The sequence below is a fragment of the Salvelinus alpinus genome, chromosome 28, assembly GCF_045679555.1.
Source record: "Salvelinus alpinus chromosome 28, SLU_Salpinus.1, whole genome shotgun sequence".
NCBI lineage: Eukaryota > Metazoa > Chordata > Actinopteri > Salmoniformes > Salmonidae > Salvelinus > Salvelinus alpinus.
Window position 1 is genome coordinate 7,430,534 of NC_092113.1, and position 17,616 is coordinate 7,448,149.

The 17,616-nt window shown below is 45.6% G+C and overlaps 2 pseudogenes; both read left to right on the plus strand.

Moving 5' to 3' along the window:
- The first annotated feature begins 4,973 nt into the window (after positions 1-4,973).
- On the plus strand, positions 4,974-7,287 carry LOC139557980 (N-alpha-acetyltransferase 80-like; annotated as a pseudogene).
- Positions 7,288-11,489: 4,202 nt separating this feature from the next.
- On the plus strand, positions 11,490-17,606 carry LOC139557982 (aminomethyltransferase, mitochondrial-like; annotated as a pseudogene).
- Positions 17,607-17,616: the final 10 nt, after the last annotated feature.

Below are 17,616 nucleotides of genomic sequence, written 5' to 3' on the forward strand. Positions count from 1 at the left end.
CAGAATCAGGAGATAGGTTGGAGAAGGTTTGAGCAGAGGGAAGAGATGATAGGATGGAAGAGGAGAGAGTAGCGGGGGAGAGAGAGCGAAGGTTGGGACGGCGCGATACCATCCGAGTAGGGGCAGTGTGGGAAGTGTTGGATGAGAGCGAGAGGGAAAAGGATACAAGGTAGTGGTCGGAGACTTGGAGGGGAGTTGCAATGAGATTAGTGGAAGAACAGCATCTAGTAAAGATGAGGTCAAGCGTATTGCCTGCCTTGTGAGTAGGGGGGGAAGGTGAGAGGGTGAGGTCAAAAGAGGAGAGGAGTGGAAAGAAGGAGGCAGAGAGGAATGAGTCAAAGGTAGACGTGGGGAGGTTAAAGTCACCCAGAACTGTGAGAGGTGAGCCATCCTCAGGAAAGGAACTTATCAAGGCGTCAAGCTCATTGATGAACTCTCCAAGGGAACCTGGAGGGCGATAAATGATAAGGATGTTAAGCTTGAAAGGGCTGGTAACTGTGACAGCATGGAATTCAAAGGAGGCGATAGACAGATGGGTCAGGGGAGAAAGAGAGAATGTCCACTTGGGAGAGATGAGGATCCCAGTGCCACCACCCCGCTGACCAGAAGCTCTCGGGGTGTGCGAGAACACGTGGGCAGACGAGGAGAGAGCAGTAGGAGTAGCAGTGTTATCTGTGGTAATCCATGTTTCCGTCAGTGCCAAGAAGTCGAGGGACTGGAGGGAAGCATAGGCTGAGATGAACTCTGCCTTGTTGGCCGCAGATCGGCAGTTCCAGAGGCTGCCGGAGACCTGGAACTCCACGTGGGTCGTGCGCGCTGGGACCACCAGGTTAGAGTGGCAGCGGCCACGCGGTGTGAAGCGTTTGTATGGTCTGTGCAGAGAGGAGAGAAGAGGGATATACAGACACATATTTTATTATTTTTTTATTTTTTATTTTTTTATTCCCCTTTTCTCCCCAATTTTCCGTGGTATCCAATCGCTAGTAATTACTATCTTGTCTCATCGCTACAACTCCCGTACGGGCTCGGGAGAGGCGAAGGTCGAAAGTCATGCGTCCTCCGAAGCACAACCCAACCTAGCCGCACTGCTTCTTAACACAGCGCGCCTCCAACCCGGAAGCCAGCCGCACCAATGTGTCGGAGGAAACACCGTGCACCCGCCCCCTCGGCTAGCGCGCACTGCGCCCGGCCCGCCACAGGAGTCGCTGGAGCGCGATGAGACAAGGATATCCCTACCGGCCAAACCCTCCCTAACCCGGACGACGCTAAGCCAATTGTGCGTCGCCCCACGGACCTCCCGGTCGCGGCCGGCTGCGACAGAGCCTGGGCGCGAACCCAGACTCTGGTGGCGCAGCATAGCACTGCGATGCAGTGCTCTAGACCACTGCGCCACCCGGGAGGCCCCTACAGACACATAGTTGACAGGCTACAGAAGAGGCTACGCTAATGCAAAGGAGATTGGAATGACAAGTGGACTACACGTCTCGAATGTTCAGAAAGTTAAGCTTACGTTGCAAAAAATCTTATTGACTAAAATGATATAGTACTGATGGCTGGTGAAGTAGGCTAGCTAGCAGTGGCTGCGTTGTTGACTTTGTTTGAAAGTGTAGCTGGCTAGGTAACCTCGGTAACTGGCTAGGTAACCTCGATAACCTCGATAATTACTCTAAACTACACAATTATCTTGGATACAAAGACAGCAAAGACAACTATGTAGCTAGCTAACACTACACTAATCAGGTCGTTCCGTTGTAATGTAATAGTTTCTACAGTGCTGCTATTCGGTAGAAGTTGGCTAGCTGGCTAGCTAGCAGTGTTGACTAGGTAGGAGAACGGCGGCGCGGCGGACGAAAATAGCTGGCTAGCTAACCTCGATAATTACTCTAAACTACACAATTATCTTAGATACAAAGACAGCAAAGACAACTATGTAGCTAGCTAACACTACACTAATCAAGTCGTTCCGTTGTAATGTAATAGTTTCTACAGTGCTGCTATTCGGTAGAAGTTGGCTAGCTGGCTAGCTGGCTAGCTAGCAGTGTTGACTACGTTAGAAGGACGAAAATAGCTGGCTAGCTAACCTCGATAATTACTCTAATTACTCTAAACTACACAATTATCTTTGATACAAAGACGGCTATGTAGCTAGCTAAGAAAAAATTGCTAAGATCAAACAAATCAAACCGTTGTACTGTAATGAAATTAAATGAAATGTAATACTACCTGTGGAGCGAAGCGACAGTAAAAATAAATGTTTTGTCATACCCGTGGTATATGGTCTGATATACCACCGCTGTCAGCCGATCAGCATTCAGGGCTCGAACCACCCAGTTTATAATTAAGCATTAAGGCCCGAGGGGGTGTGGGTATATGGCCAATATACCACGGCTAAGGGCTGTTCTTAAGCACGAAGCAACGCTGAGTGCCTGGACACAGCCCTTAGCCGTCGTATATTGGCCATATACCACAAACCCCCGAGGTGCCTTATGTTTGTAACCACTTCATAATAGCAATAATTACATAACAGTAAAAATAAATGTTTTGTCATACCCGTGGTATACAGTCTGTTATACCACGGCTTTCAGCCAATCAGCATCCAGTGCTCGAACCACCCTGTTTATAACAGACCGTATACCACGGATATGACAAAACACATATTTTTACTGCTTTAATTAGATTGGTAAATAGTTTAAAATAGCCATAAGGCACCTCTGGGGTTTGTGAAATATGGCCAATATACCAGAGCTAAGGGCTGTGTCCAGGCACTCTGCCTTGCGCCTTAGAACAGCCCTTCGCTGTGGTATATTGGCCATATACCACACCCCCTCGGACCTTATTGCTTAATTAGACCATGTTTCTCATTATTTGACCCAATTGTATGTTTTATTTCCCAACACCCAGTTTTAAAGACAAAAATTCCATACCTGCAGCTTAATCAAAACCTGTATCCACATACATTTAGCAATGGCTTTATTGTAAAAGACCATATAGTGTACAGATCATAATTACATCTCGCCACTAAATTCCATGTTATTTGGAAAAGTATAGGCCCACAATTTAACAGTGCTTGTTTAAACATCTAATTTGTAACTATGTATCAGCAGACAGTAACCCACTAACAATTTACTGGAAGAATCAGCTCTTGCTATCTTTGTCACTAAGGAAGTGTGTTATTTAACACTTGATGAGATAATGAGTTTTGTGGTTGAGCTGCTGTCATAACTCATGTATTGCCTGTTTTATGTCTACAGTAGTATGTTCAGTGTCATGTCATCCTCTCTGCCTGCCCGTCACTAGTCCTCTTTGCTAGCAGAACTTGGCACCAGGTAAGATGCTAGCCATTGCAAGGGCATGGTGTTTCTTTTGACATTTTATTGGCTGTAGGCCTAGTATAGTACAAATATGTTTTTTAAGCATAGCAGCATACGTTTTCCCTTGGCCCATGTCTATAATATGTCATGCTCAGCAAATACACTGCATGTAAGGAAGCGTTTTCCCTAACTCTGTTGTCGGGACCCTAACGGGTGCACGTTTTGGTCTATGCTCTAGCACTACACAGCTGATTCATATAATCAAAGCTTGATGATTAGCTGATTATTTTAATCAGCTGTGTTTGGGAAACGCTGATTTAAGGGATGTTCACAGCTACCCAGTTTTGCAGCCTGGTCTCATAGACAAGACGTAACATAGTGACGTAACATAGTAAAGTAAATCCTCAATGCTCATATTAGTATGATATGTTACATTTGGTATGGTTACATAAGACAGAAGGTTACTTAACGCAAAAACGAAAGGAAGGTGGGCATATAACGCGAACGTCTAGCAACCCAAAGGTTGCGTATTCGAATCTAATCATGGAAAACTTTAGCATTTGAGCTAATTAGCAACTTTTCAACTACTTGCTACTTTTCAGCTACTTTGCAACTACTTAGCGTGTTAGCTAACCTTAATCCTAACCCCTAGCCTAGCTCATGTTAGCCAGCTAGCAAACACTGGCATTAGCCACATAGCTAACGTTAGCCACAACAAATTGGAATTTGTAACATATTCGTTTAGCAAATTTGTAATACACTGTACCTTTTGCAAATGAGTAATATATTGTACTTTTTGCATATCGTAACATATTGAACGAATTCCAATTCGTATCATATCATACAAATTCTAATTCGTAACATATCAAACTAAATGGATGATGGATATCCACAAATGAATACATGCCATAGGAAATGTAACATATCATACGAAATGGAGTGTCCCACACTTACGTATAGAATTATGGAGCAAAGGGAGCAACAGATTTTGATAACATACCAGATCATAGACTTATGTCAAGTCATGAGTTTGTCTGAAAGAGCAATTTGCAAAGTTGTAAAGGATGTTGCTCTGATAAATGATAAAACTAGTAGAAAATGTGCAATATCATCATTCTAGCAGCATTTCTAACAATGCTATTGAGATATTGGAAATATAATAGCATTGATATAAATGAGGAGTAGACTACATTATGAGCTTTCTATAATGATAATATTACTCACATCAGCTTGTATTTTAGCTGATGTTCTGTACCAAGAAATGACCACAACCTGAATGAACATATAAAGATGAAACATATTTTCTCACTTTTACTTGAGTTTACCTGCATTGTTGTTTTCGCAGTAATGTTTTAAAACTAAGTTGGTTTTAGTCATATACAACACGACTCACAGTTCATTTTTAGAGTCATAAATTGACACGCTGGCAGCCACAGGTCTTGATGAATCAGATATTCTCAACTAGTCCAGTCACCTTCTCTCTTCCAATCACCAGGGTGAGGAGAGGAAACATGCTTCCCTCGGTGGTCAATTAGATTGGTAATGATGCAACACCCCCCCCCCCTTTCTGTGGAGAACGTTATGTACATTACAGCAACATGTATCTAAAAAATGAGTGGGTTAGGTGTGATTCCACCTATTATCAAGAAACACTGTGGAGCAATGGCTTCCCCATTTCTGTCCGAGAGAGATGGTATGCGGATGTAACAGTATAGCTTCCGTCCCTCTCCTCGCCTCGAACCAGGGACCCTCTGCACACATCAACAACTGCCTCCCACAAAGCATCGTTACCCATCGCGCCACAAAAGCCGTGGCCCTTGCAGAGCAATTGGAACAACTACTTCAAGGTCTCAGAGCGAGTGACGTCACCGATTGAAACGCTATTAGTGCGCACCCCTCTAACTAGCTACCCATTTCACATCGGTTACACTCACCCCCCTTTTGACCTCCTCCTTTTCCGCAGCAACCAGTGATCCGGGTCACGGCACCAATGTAGCAGTATAGCTTCCGTCCTTCTCCTCGCCCCTACCTGGGCTCGAACCAGGGACCCTCTGCACATCTCAACAACTGCCTCCCACGAAGCATCGTTACCCATCGCTCAACAAAAACAGCGGCCCTTGCTAGGGGAACAACTACTGTTAGGGGTCATATTGGGTGTCTATCAAATAAATGCTGTGTAATAAGTAACTGTACTTTGTGACACACCGGGGGTATTTAGTAGTTACCAGTGCAGTCGTCTAATGACGTAACCAGGTGCATGTGCATGAAGATGGATCCCTTTCCTCTGTGTGTTCTGACCCTGGCTGTCCCCTGTTGTCTGGGGGGTCAAAGGTGTGTCAGGGGGAGGGATGGTGGGTGATCCCTCTGCACCAGCGCCCGAACCTATTGGAGCCCTGTGCTGACTTGGTGAACAGCAAGTGTCAGCGGAGCCGCGGGGCCCGGGTCCACGCCCTCCAGAAGTCTTGCCCTGTGGCCCTGGTGCTGCTGCAGGGCTCTGGGAACAGGGACGGTGGGGATGAGGAGAGCCTTCTGGGGCACGTCCGGCTGTCCCGCCTGGTGTTCCGCACAGGGAGCCTCTTTGTGGAGTCAGTGATGGTCTCCAAGGCCCAGAGGGGGAAGGGCTACGGGCGTATGCTGATGCAGGAGACAGAGCGTTAGGCTAAGACCTGAGGGTTCAAGAGGCTGTGTCTGACCACCCATGACAAGCAGCGGTGCAGAACGCTGGGGTCATGGGTTCCTTCATGCCCATGGATGTGCAGGAGAGGTTCTCCGGGCTCCCAGGGACAGACAACACCCAGGGTGAAGTACAGGGAGGCCCACCACTACCCCAGCTCCCTCCTTCCTCTGGGGCCTCCGCCTCCTCCTCTCCACCTAGTGTTCCCCCTCTTCCTCCTCTTTCTAGTCTTCCTACTCCTCCAGCTCATCCTCCCTTTATACCCCCTCCTACACCTCCTCCCCTTCCTCCCTCTGCTCTATCTCCACCTCCTCCCTATTGTCTACCTCCTCCACCTCCTCCTCCCTCTATTCCTCCTCCTTCTCAGTGTCCAGCCCGGCTGGTGGTTCAGACCCTTGAGGAGACACCCTACAGAGAAGTCTAAAGGAGTTCCTATCTTCTGGACGCACAAGGACATCTGAGTTTGAGGGCCTGGCTGACCACAGGCCATTCACCCATGTCACTCAGCCTCACACACACATGCTCAGGACAGAGGTCAATGTTCATGGGGGAAAGCTCAGTCCCTCTGGCCTATTTAGTAGCACATCCTGTAGGGTTTGACAGACTGAGACGGAAGGATATTTTATGGGTCTGGCTGGCGGTCTGGTGAACTGTGTAGTCCCTAAGACCTAACAGAGATATTCTTGCTGCTGTAGACGGAGAAAATACCAAATAATACCAAAGTTCCAAAGTAGTTTTTCTTCTTGTCGTTTAGGAGAAAATGTATGAATTTAACGGTTAACTAAATAATTATCACTGGAGCTATATTTTGTGCCTCATGTTTCAATCGTTTTGGGGTTGAAATAAAGAACTGTGTATGTGTTTTATGTGTTTTCTATGAGTCACCGTTTAAGATTGCTAATTGCTAGTGATCAGCTGATGCCACCCTCCTGGTCAAGCATAGGCTCCCCTGGAAGCCCTGAGGGTGGCGAACCAATACCCCACTGCCACCCATGCCACTCCTGTACTGTCCTATGCCAGACTGGCATTCGCCCACACCCTCCACTTACTCAACAAGGTCAAGTACGGTGTTTTATCAAATCAAATCAAATCAAGTTTATTTTATATAGCCCTTCGTACATCAGCTAATATCTCAAAGTGCTGTACAGAAACCCAGCCTAAAACCCCAAACAGCAAGCAATGCAGGTGTAGAAGCACGGTGGCTAGGAAAAACTCCCTAGAAAGGCCAAAACCTAGGAAGAAACCTAGAGAGAACCAGGCTATGAGGGGTGGCCAGTCCTCTTCTGGCTAAGCCGGGTGGAGATTATAACAGAACATGGCCAAGATGTTCAAAATGTTCATAAATGGCAAGCATGGTCAAATAATAATCAGGAATAAATGTCAGTTGGCTTTTCATAGCCGATCATTAAGAGTTGAAAAAAGCAGGTCTGGGACAGGTAGGGGTTCCATAACCGCAGGCAGAACAGTTGAAACTGGAACAGCAGCAAGGCCAGGTGGACTGGGGACAGCAAGGAGTCATCATGCCCGGTAGTCCTGACGTATGGTCCTAGGGCTCAGGTCCTCCGAGAGAGAGAAAGAAAGAAAGAAAGAGAGGAGAGAATTAGAGAGAGCCAAGATGTTCAAAATGTTCATAAATGACAAGCATGGTCAAATAATAATCAGGAATAAATGTCAGTTGGCTTTTCATAGCCGATCATTAAGAGTTGAAAACAGCAGGTTTTACAGAGTTATAATCACTTCTGAAAAACCCACTACCGCTGATGCTCTTATGTTATGAATATTATACCGTCTTTGATATAATATCTGGCAGAATGTACTATTCTCATGGATGATATGAACCTAAGTTTTAGGTAAAGTAATCAAGTTGGTCTCCCATTAATCTGGGCATGTTGACAGTGACATATGGGCACACCTGGCAGGAGATGCCAGCACACGCCAGGAAAGATATTCTGTCCATTTCAGTGTGTATGTATTTTTGTGTGTGTGTGTGTGTGTCAGTGGAGGCTGCTGAGAGGAGGACGGCTCATAAAAATGTCCAGAACTGAGCAAATGAAATGGCATCAAACACCTGGAAACCATGGAAGCCATGTGTTTGATACCATTCCACTGATTCCACTCCAGTCATTACCACGAGCCCGTCCTCCCTAATAAAGGTGCCACCAACCTCCTGTGGTGTGTATGTGTGTGTGTGCATGTGTGTGTGCGTGCGTGCAGACAGACCTGGAGCACACACTGGGAGAGAGTGCAGCGCTGGGGAAAGCAGGAGCGGTGCTGTGGGGGGAGCTGAGGTTCGCTAAGTCAAAGATCAGATCCTAGAGACCTCAGTCTGTGCATGTACATCCACTATAATGTACATTTATTGTACGCATACGTACCTCTACAGCCATTATTACCTTGACTGTGTATGCAGTTCAGTTTCTATTAGATTATCTTTTTGTATTTGTAAATTAATCTCTCTCTCCCTCCTCTCGGCAGTGTCAGTGTGTGATACTGAGGGACTACATTCCTTCTGAACTGGGAGAGTACATCAGCACCCTGAAGAGAGGGGTGCAGCGAAGAGCGATGCCATGGCAACGATTGTTGTGCCAGACCACATGATCCTCCTTTCTGACCCCTTCTCCAACTTCCTCCTTGACCCGTGTCATGACCTCAGTCGCCTTCTCACTAACTTCCTGTGCCAGTGCTATCAGGGCTGGGCGGGTGAGGAGTGTCAGGAAAGGATAGCCTCGATCATCAATATATAATATAATAATACCTCTTTTGTTTATTTAGTTGGTGTACAGTGGCATCATTGCAATTCCACCAAGTGTATCAAATTGAGAACAGTGGCAGTTGCCATGCTAAGGCACTTCCTCGGCGTTCTCATTAAATACAATTCAGTTCCACTCGTGACATGTTGAAGTTGTGATAGTCAGACAGAATTTCCCAAATCGACACAGTGTTTCAGTAACAAAATGGGTGTGACATTTCATCGTACATCTCCTGTCAAATGCATAAATGCAAAAGAATACCACTTCTAAAAGTTAGATCACACGGGCATCTCCAACCTGAACCATGTCTGTATCCCAGTGCAGCTGTGTGAGTACATTCATTGTCAGTTCAAGAGTGCGGTTCCTATAGATGCTATAAAGTGTTCAGAACCCTGCCATTCATACTGTATGAGTATCTTCTTTGTGTCATATTTACATTTACATTTACATTTAAGTCATTTAGCAGACGCTCTTATCCAGAGCGACTTACAAATTGGTGCATTCACCTTATGATATCCAGTGGAACAACCACTTTACAATAGTGCATCTAACTCTTTTAAGGGGGGGGGGGGGGGGGTTAGAAGGATTACTTTATCCTATCCTAGGTATTCCTTAAAGAGGTGGGGTTTCAGGTGTCTCCGGAAGGTGGTGATTGACTCCGCTGACCTGGCGTCGTGAGGGAGTTTGTTCCACCATTGGGGTGCCAGAGCAGCGAACAGTTTTGACTGGGCTGAGCGGGAACTGTACTTCCTCAGAGGTAGGGAGGCGAGCAGGCCAGAGGTGGATGAACGCAGTGCCCTTGTTTGGGTGTAGGGCCTGATCAGAGCCTGAAGGTACGGAGGTGCCGTTCCCCTCACAGCTCCGTAGGCAAGCACCATGGTCTTGTAACGGATGCGAGCTTCAACTGGAAGCCAGTGGAGAGAGCGGAGGAGCGGGGTGACGTGAGAGAACTTGGGAAAGTTGAACACCAGACGGGCTGCGGCGTTCTGGATGAGTTGTAGGGGTTTAATGGCACAGGCAGGGAGCCCAGCCAACAGCGAGTTGCAGTAATCCAGACGGGAGATGACAAGTGCCTGGATTAGGACCTGCGCCGCTTCCTGCGTGAGGCAGGGTCGTACTCTGCGAATGTTGTAGAGCATGAACCTACAGGAACGGGTCATATGTCTACCAAATCAAACAACGTATAAATATCCAGTATAAGGAAACATTCTCGGTGGGTTTTATAACACCTGGGCTCTGCTCATATGGGAGTAGGGGCTAGGGGTTGTTTCTGGATGGGCCCAAGTTCCAATACCATGTGCAGGGAAGGGATTTGACTTGATGTTGGTGTAACAGTCTCATTGTCCATGGGGCCTGTAGGACAGGTCCCTCGGGGGCCAGGGGGTGAAGAGTGTTCCTTTCAGTGACCTCTGCTCCTCAGAGTCCTCCCGTGATGGCTGAGAGGTTATGGCGCAGCGCCTGTAGCTCCTGGATGAGTTGGGAGATCTCTAGGGCTGCAGCCTGTCTCTCCCTCACTGCCTTAGTCAGGGACCGGAGAGTGCTGCCCTGCTGCACTGGAGGGGGGGGGGACGCAGAAACACAGTCACACAAAGGGACACCAAGGCAAAACGTGCAGGCACCATTGGATTGAGAAAGAGCTAATGAATAGCTTTACCTAAGAAATAGAAGATAAGAAGTAGCATCAATAGCATCAGTGCTATCATGGTGTATCGAAACGAGGTGGGCGTCAACAGGTCTCGGAACGTCCTCTGCCATCGACTTGTCATTGGATGCCCCGTCTGACAGACCGCCGGTCTGTCCCTGAGATGGAGGTTCCCATTGGTGGAGGGAGCAGGAGGAGGAGGAGGTCGTCTGCTGCCTGAAGAGACCATAGAGACAGCGGAGATTATGGCGACTATAACCAATGGGGAGCAATGAGCAGCATATTTCAGTGGTGCCTTTGGATGCAAGTCCATAGCTGCATGATACAGCACGGCAATGTCTAGTACCTTTGTGGTTGTATTCTGGGTGGGTTCGGTGTAGGTCGTTGATGGAGTCCACGGAATGTAGCTCGATCTCAGTTAGGTCCCGATCACTGATCCGGGTAAAAAATACTGGAGTGATAGGGGATGGAGGGGGTTTTGCCATTTCCCCTTGAGGGAAGGAGGGAGAGAGAGAGAAGAGGGCGACAAAATTGAACCCACTTGGCCTGTCATGGACACCAGGTTTCTAAATGTTATTGCTGAAAATCTATATGAAACTGTTATCTGAAACGTGGAATTTGGACTCAGGGCTAAGACCAGTGGAGAGTTGATTGAGAACAGGCCCTTTGTCCGACTGGGAGCCATTTTAGCCATGCAGCCTAGTTGATATCAGAAGAAATGTACTGTACAACAATGCTATAAGCCCACTAAGCTGCTACATATTGGCATGATGACATTGATAGGCAGGCACTATTATTTTGATGATGTAAGGGACACATTAAATACTTTCACACACACAAAAACACATGCATGATTCATCAAACCAAGCATATCTACCCCTTTTTCTATTCTGGTATCCGGGCTTCACCCAAAAACTTTCTGGACACAATATCCGCACAATCAATCAAATGTCCAGCTAGTGCCATAACCTTGCATTCTACCCTCTCTCTGTTCTTACCTTCTGTTAAGATGAAACAGGAGAAAGAAACTGAATTCACGTGTCTCTGAGTGTGTCTCCACAAGAACAGAAAGCTGCTTTCAATACGTCCCCAATACGTGTCGACAGCGAAGGATGGAAAAGGTGAGGTGAATGCAGGACCATGATACACGCAAACAGAATATTAATCCACAGCTGTATTAGCCTTCTGAATAGAGTCCATGTTGAAATACTGCCTCGTCACACGGAAGTGAGTCCAGTCCCAGTGTTTTGTGTCTGTGTCTTGTGACCCCGAACCCTGCCCTGTTCCCTGCTGCTAGCCCCTACCCTAACAGCTTCGACCCTAAAATAGAAGCTGGAACTAAGGTGGTATTAATAGCTGCCACTGGGCCATAGGATCATTCAATTATCCAACAACGGCAGAGGAGATACAGTAAGCAACAGAACTCAGAGCAAAGTGAAAGGTCCCCGAATAGACTGCTTTTTAGTGTGTTAATTAGTTATTCATATGCAATTCAACAAGTGATCCAATGCCAGTGTGAAGCTAACAGTTTATCTATTCAATGTGAGACACATCAGGCTATATTGAAGTGGATGAGTGGCTTCCTTTGGAGCAGTGGCTTCTTCCTTGCTGAGCGGCCTTTCAGGTTATGTCGATATAGGACTCGTTTTACTGTGGATATAGATACTTTTGTACCTGTTTCCTCCAGCATCTTCACAAGGTCCTTTGCTGTTGTTCTGGGATTGATTTGCACTTTTCGCACAAAAGTACGTTAATCTCTAGGAGACAGAACGCGTCTCCTCCTGAGCGGTATGACGGCTGCGTGGTCCCATGGTGTTTATACTTGCGTACTATTGTTTGTACAGATGAACGTGATACCTTCATGGGGTTTGGATATTTCTCCCAAGGATGAACCAGACTTGTGGAGGTCTACATTTTTTTTTCTGAGGTCTTGGCTGATTTATTTTGATTTTTCCATGATGTCAAGCAAAGATTCATTGAGTTTGAAGGTAGACCTTGAAATACATCCACAGGTACACCTCCAATTGACTCAAATGATGTCATTTAGCTTATCAGAAGCTTTTCCAAGCTGTTTAAAGGCACAGTCAACTTAGTGTATGTAAACTTCTGACCAACTGGAATTGTGATACAGTGAATTATAAGTGAAATAATCTGTCTTTGTACAATTGTTGGAAAAATGACTTGTGTCATGCACAAAGTAGATGTCCTAACCGACTTGCCAAAGCTATAGTTTTTGACTTCAACTGACCTCAACTGTATAAGATTTCGATATATTTTGTTATCAAACCTTGATTTTGCTATCAAACCTTGATTTTGTTCTTATTTTGATGCATATACTATTGCAATATGACAGAACAGTGATCATGTTTTTCTTGCTCCATGCTTTTTCCCTCTCTTATTTGTGACACACTTGGTCATGCAAGTCAAATCTACATCTGTCCCAGCAGAATGCCCCCGAGCCTGCACAGATGCCCTCACTTGACTGGCTGCTGCAGATGAGGATTTTATAAAAAGCATGAGAGTAATGGCTTTCTGTACGGGGATTATTGATAGCCCTGCCTCACAACCATTATCTCTAGAACTAATCTATTTGAATGAACAATCCATTCCATTCATAGTCCCGATTCTCAGTTCTAGTGAGATTTCATTTCATAATTTAGGCTGCTGGAGATTTACTGTCAAATGTTAATAGAATGTAATGTCTTTCTCCAAGGCTACAGTAGCCCACTGCAATTCAGGGTCCTTCACTGAAACCTTCCTAGTATTAATAGTATCCCTGTGAAAAAGTTGGGGGTTGAGTACTAGTTTTAAGTTTTAAGAGTGGCATGTTGTATTTCGTTTAGACCTTGTTTACACCTCTCACTGCTATTTACCATTGTAAAGAATGTAGGTAGGACTGTTGTTCAATTAATAAGAATAGGTAGGTAGGCATCCTGAACACTGAGCACATCGTACCTATCAAGCAGTAGAGATTAGCAGTGTTCGTTTAGACTGCAGAGAGAGAGAGAGGGGTGACTTGGACTTGTTTTGCAAAAGACCTGTAAGCAGGTCGAAATCAGCCCCCAGAGTGCACTGCTCACTGCCCAGTGATAAGAGCAAACAGTGGCCGGGTTAAAGGTCAAAGGTGACACTAGTTGCAGTAGAGTAGTCTACGTAATAAGCTGGGTGTATTTCTTTATTTCGCGCACCAGACTCATACTGTACACTGTGGCTGATGAAAGAGACAAATTTATCACCAACATTATTACTGTTATATATGATAGGACTATTGCCTGTATTTTTTATGGTTATGCTATGGTTATGATGATAACATTCATATTTCCAGTCAGACCTGCTGCTGCCCTCCACCCAGTTATGTGTTCTCACCTACAATTATATGATAATCCGTTGTATGTATCAGTTACATGAACTTCCATTACTCTTACAGGACTGATAACATTACAGTAGTGGCATTATAGCAGTGACAACGAGTCGTACAACAATGACGAGTGTTTTCTTTCTGAGCCAGGCATCTGGACCAGGGAGGTAAGATGGTGGAGTTTGCTGGCTGGAGCATGCCTGTCCAGTACAAAGACAGCCACATCAACTCCCATATGCACACTCGTCAGCACTGCTCCATCTTCGACGTCTAGCCACATGTTACAGGTGAGAGGGATTTCACTATGCAGATTTGGGAACTGTCAGATATCCGGCGCATATTGTATTGGCTACAGCATCCATTTTGTGTCTCTCTATCAGAGCAAAGTCCATGGGAGAGACAGAGTGAAATTCATGGAGTCTATGATTGCTGGAGACGTAGCAGAGCTGAAGGACAACCAGGTGAGAAAAATGTCTGACAGGAAAGGCACACACGTGCATGCATGCCCACACACAGACACAAGCACACATAACACACACACACATTCTCCTCCCACTTTTTTCATCTCCAGGGCACGCTCACCCCCTTCACCAATGACAAGGGAGGAATTAATGATGATCTCATCGTCACCGAGACAGACCATGGCTACCTCTACGTGGTGTCCAACGCTGGCTGTGCAGACAAGGACTCCGCCAACATGAAGGTCAGTAGTCCGCAGACATCCAAGTCTTGGATGGACTTGTAATGCTTTGATAATATGTCATGTCTGTATGTGTTTCGTTTATCTGATGCTTTCTGTGCTTGCTGTAGGCTAGACTGGCCGAGTTTAAAGCTGCTGGCCATGATGTGGATCTGGAGTTTCTGGAGGAACGTTTGATTGCTGTTCAAGGGAAGTTCTCTTATGGCAACAGTTCTACTCGATATGTTTATATCGGAAGGTTCCACAACGTTGTGCCCTCCTGAACGTGGCCCTGTGTTAAAGTAGTGTTTGACCTGAGTTGTATTCATTAGGCACCAAATGGAAGAAAACAGACTGAAACAGGGAGCGAGTAACTGAACTTGTCCAATAAGAAACACTTGTTTTCGTTTTCCATTTGAAAAACATTTTGCTACAGTGTGCACTAATGAATACAACCCTGTACATGTCCTCCTCAGGTCCCTCCATGGCCCAGGTGCTCCAGTCGGGTCTGACAGATGACCTCAGCAAGCTGACCTTCATGACCAGCACCTTGGCCACAGTGTTTGGGATCCAGGGCTGCAGGCTGACCCGCTGTGGCTACACCGGAGACGATGGAGTGGAGGTGTCTCTTTCACTCTTTCTTAGTACTTCAGTAAAGGTGGATGTTCTTGTGTGCATTTCCTTCAAGTATCCTTTGTCTGAAAGCAGTAGGCCTTTGTACACAAGAATGTGTTTATTTCCCTGTGAAGCAACCTTTAAAGTATTAGACATTTCCTCCTCCTCAGATCTCAGTGCCTAAGTCTGGCGTAGTGGCCCTGACTGAGCACCTGTTGGCCAACAGTGAGGTCAAGCTGGCCGGACTGGGAGCGCGAGACAGTCTGAGGCTGGAGGCAGGCCTCTGTCTCTATGGCAACGACATCGATGAGACTACTACCCCTGTGGAGGCAACCCTGTTGTGGACTAAAGGTGACTCCTCAAAATTATACACTCCCCTACAGAGCATATTAGTGTGTGTGTGTCTGTGTATGTTTGTGTGCGTGTGTGGGTCTGTGTGTGTATGTTTGTGTGTGTGTGTGTGTGTGCATCGGTGTTTGTGTTGGTGTATGTCTGCGTTTGTGTCTCTGTTTGTGCTCATTGGGTTGTTTGATGGATTTGCAGGAAAGCGGCTGCGTCAGGCGAAGGATTTCCCCGGTGCGGAGATCATTCTCCCCCAGATAAAGGTGAAGACAGCGAGGAAGCGTGTGGGTGGATGTCCACGGGACCCCCTGTCAGACAGCACACCCCCAACCTCAGCCCAGAGGGAAAGGTCATAGGTCAGTTAGAGGATCTCTACTAGCTACGACAAAATCCAAGAACAATCTATGTATTTTCACTGTGGTGAAGTTTGAATAATCATATGTAAAAATGTTATCATAACTACTTAGGATCAGGATGCCACGCCTGATAGGCCTACACTGTAGTGTTATTTAGGCACAAATGTGACACTGAAATGTCCATTGAAATGCAGCTGTGTGTGGATTGCTGTTGAGATTAGATTTGACTTTCATTTCATCTGTTTTTTTTCTTCAGGTGAGGTCACTAGTGGTTGCCCCTCCTCCTGCCTGAAGCAGAACATTGCCATGGGTTACGTGGATGCGCCATACGCCGAGAATGGAACTCCCATTCAAGCGGAGGTGAGGAAGAAGGCAGCGAAGGCGGTGGTCACCAAGATTACCTTTATGCCTACAAACTACTACTCTGGCCAGTAAATCTGTCTCTCAATGGACAGCCAGCTTATGCGATCAGCCTGTGTGCCAGTGGACAGTGACCTGACTAGACAGACCTTCTCCCACTGACCACCAGAGATCAGTCTATCAGTCTATCAGAGCAATGCTGCCCCCTTGTGTTTACCTCGAGCAGTGACACTCAAACCTGAAGGACTGCAAGGCTTCTTTAGCAACAGAGAACGGGTTATGAGTGTGTGTGTGGCCTTGCCTGCAGCCACAACTCAACACAACTATAAACACAGCTGAACCCTTGATGATGAGGCTTTTCACTCCTGTTATCTGAAGCGTGTTAATGGTCCTCAGAACACAGTGAGTTGTATGAATGAGCCATACGGTTGGAAGGACAGGACAGGGAAATCGCTGACTGGTCCTCAAAAGCAGCATAACGTGCTATGTAAACCAAGAGACAAAGCAGGATGTCGCTTGAACAGGACTAGTGTGCAAAACTTGTTTTCTCCTTTCTAATACTAATTAGATGTTGAATTTAAACGTGCATTTTGCAGGCTTAGTGGCCCAATGACGTGTGTGTTGCATAAATGTTCACTAATTACTAACTTAATACTATATATCAACAGGACCAAACTCTCCATATGATTCCAAATTGTGATATATGTCATTAGGCTTGTACAGTGATCTTAGTTGTTACATTCCCAACAAACTGAAACGTAACAATACAATACACGGTGTGTAGTGGAGGGTAAACGCAGCTCATCCCCTTCTTTTCCCTTCAACAAATTATCCGCCTTTTACGGAAAAATTCATTGAAGGTAAAGAGACCTTTACTTTTTTTCACAGGAACCGGCGATCAGTTTACACAGCAATTTTTTTCACCACTATATCACTGATGATATGCAGTAACATGGCCAAAAAATCTTACAAGAAAGCTTTAGAAACTAGAAGTGGGACTATTGTAAAGTAACTTAAAGAGGTGTTCGGGGTCTTGCATCTCCACTGTACTACTGAAATATGGTCTCATTGTTTTGGGACGTGTGAAGGCCTTCATTTGAATAGCTAGGTAATTATGTCGTTTTTGTATCAAGCACCCTTATATTTTCCTTGTAATATAGGGTGTGATTCACAATATAATACACCTTTCCCTTTGTTGTGGAATGCCTTAACATTTGTAGAAATTGCTTTGCATTTTTGGAGGTCACTATTTTCATGTCATCATATGACTCCACTAGATCGAAGTTAAATATTATCTTCCACTGATCTCATTTGCTAAAATGTGCTCATTAACTGCGAGTACGATTGACATATTTGTATGGACTATATTCACTGTTTATTCATGCGATAGTCAATGGAGATTGATTAATGCATTGTGTTTTTGTCCTTTTAACTGAGATTGTGTTGTTTGTAAATTATTCTATAAATAATTAAACACGATAAAAGGCACAAAATAAACCAATAAATTCGTTTCAAACTGCTAGTGTTAT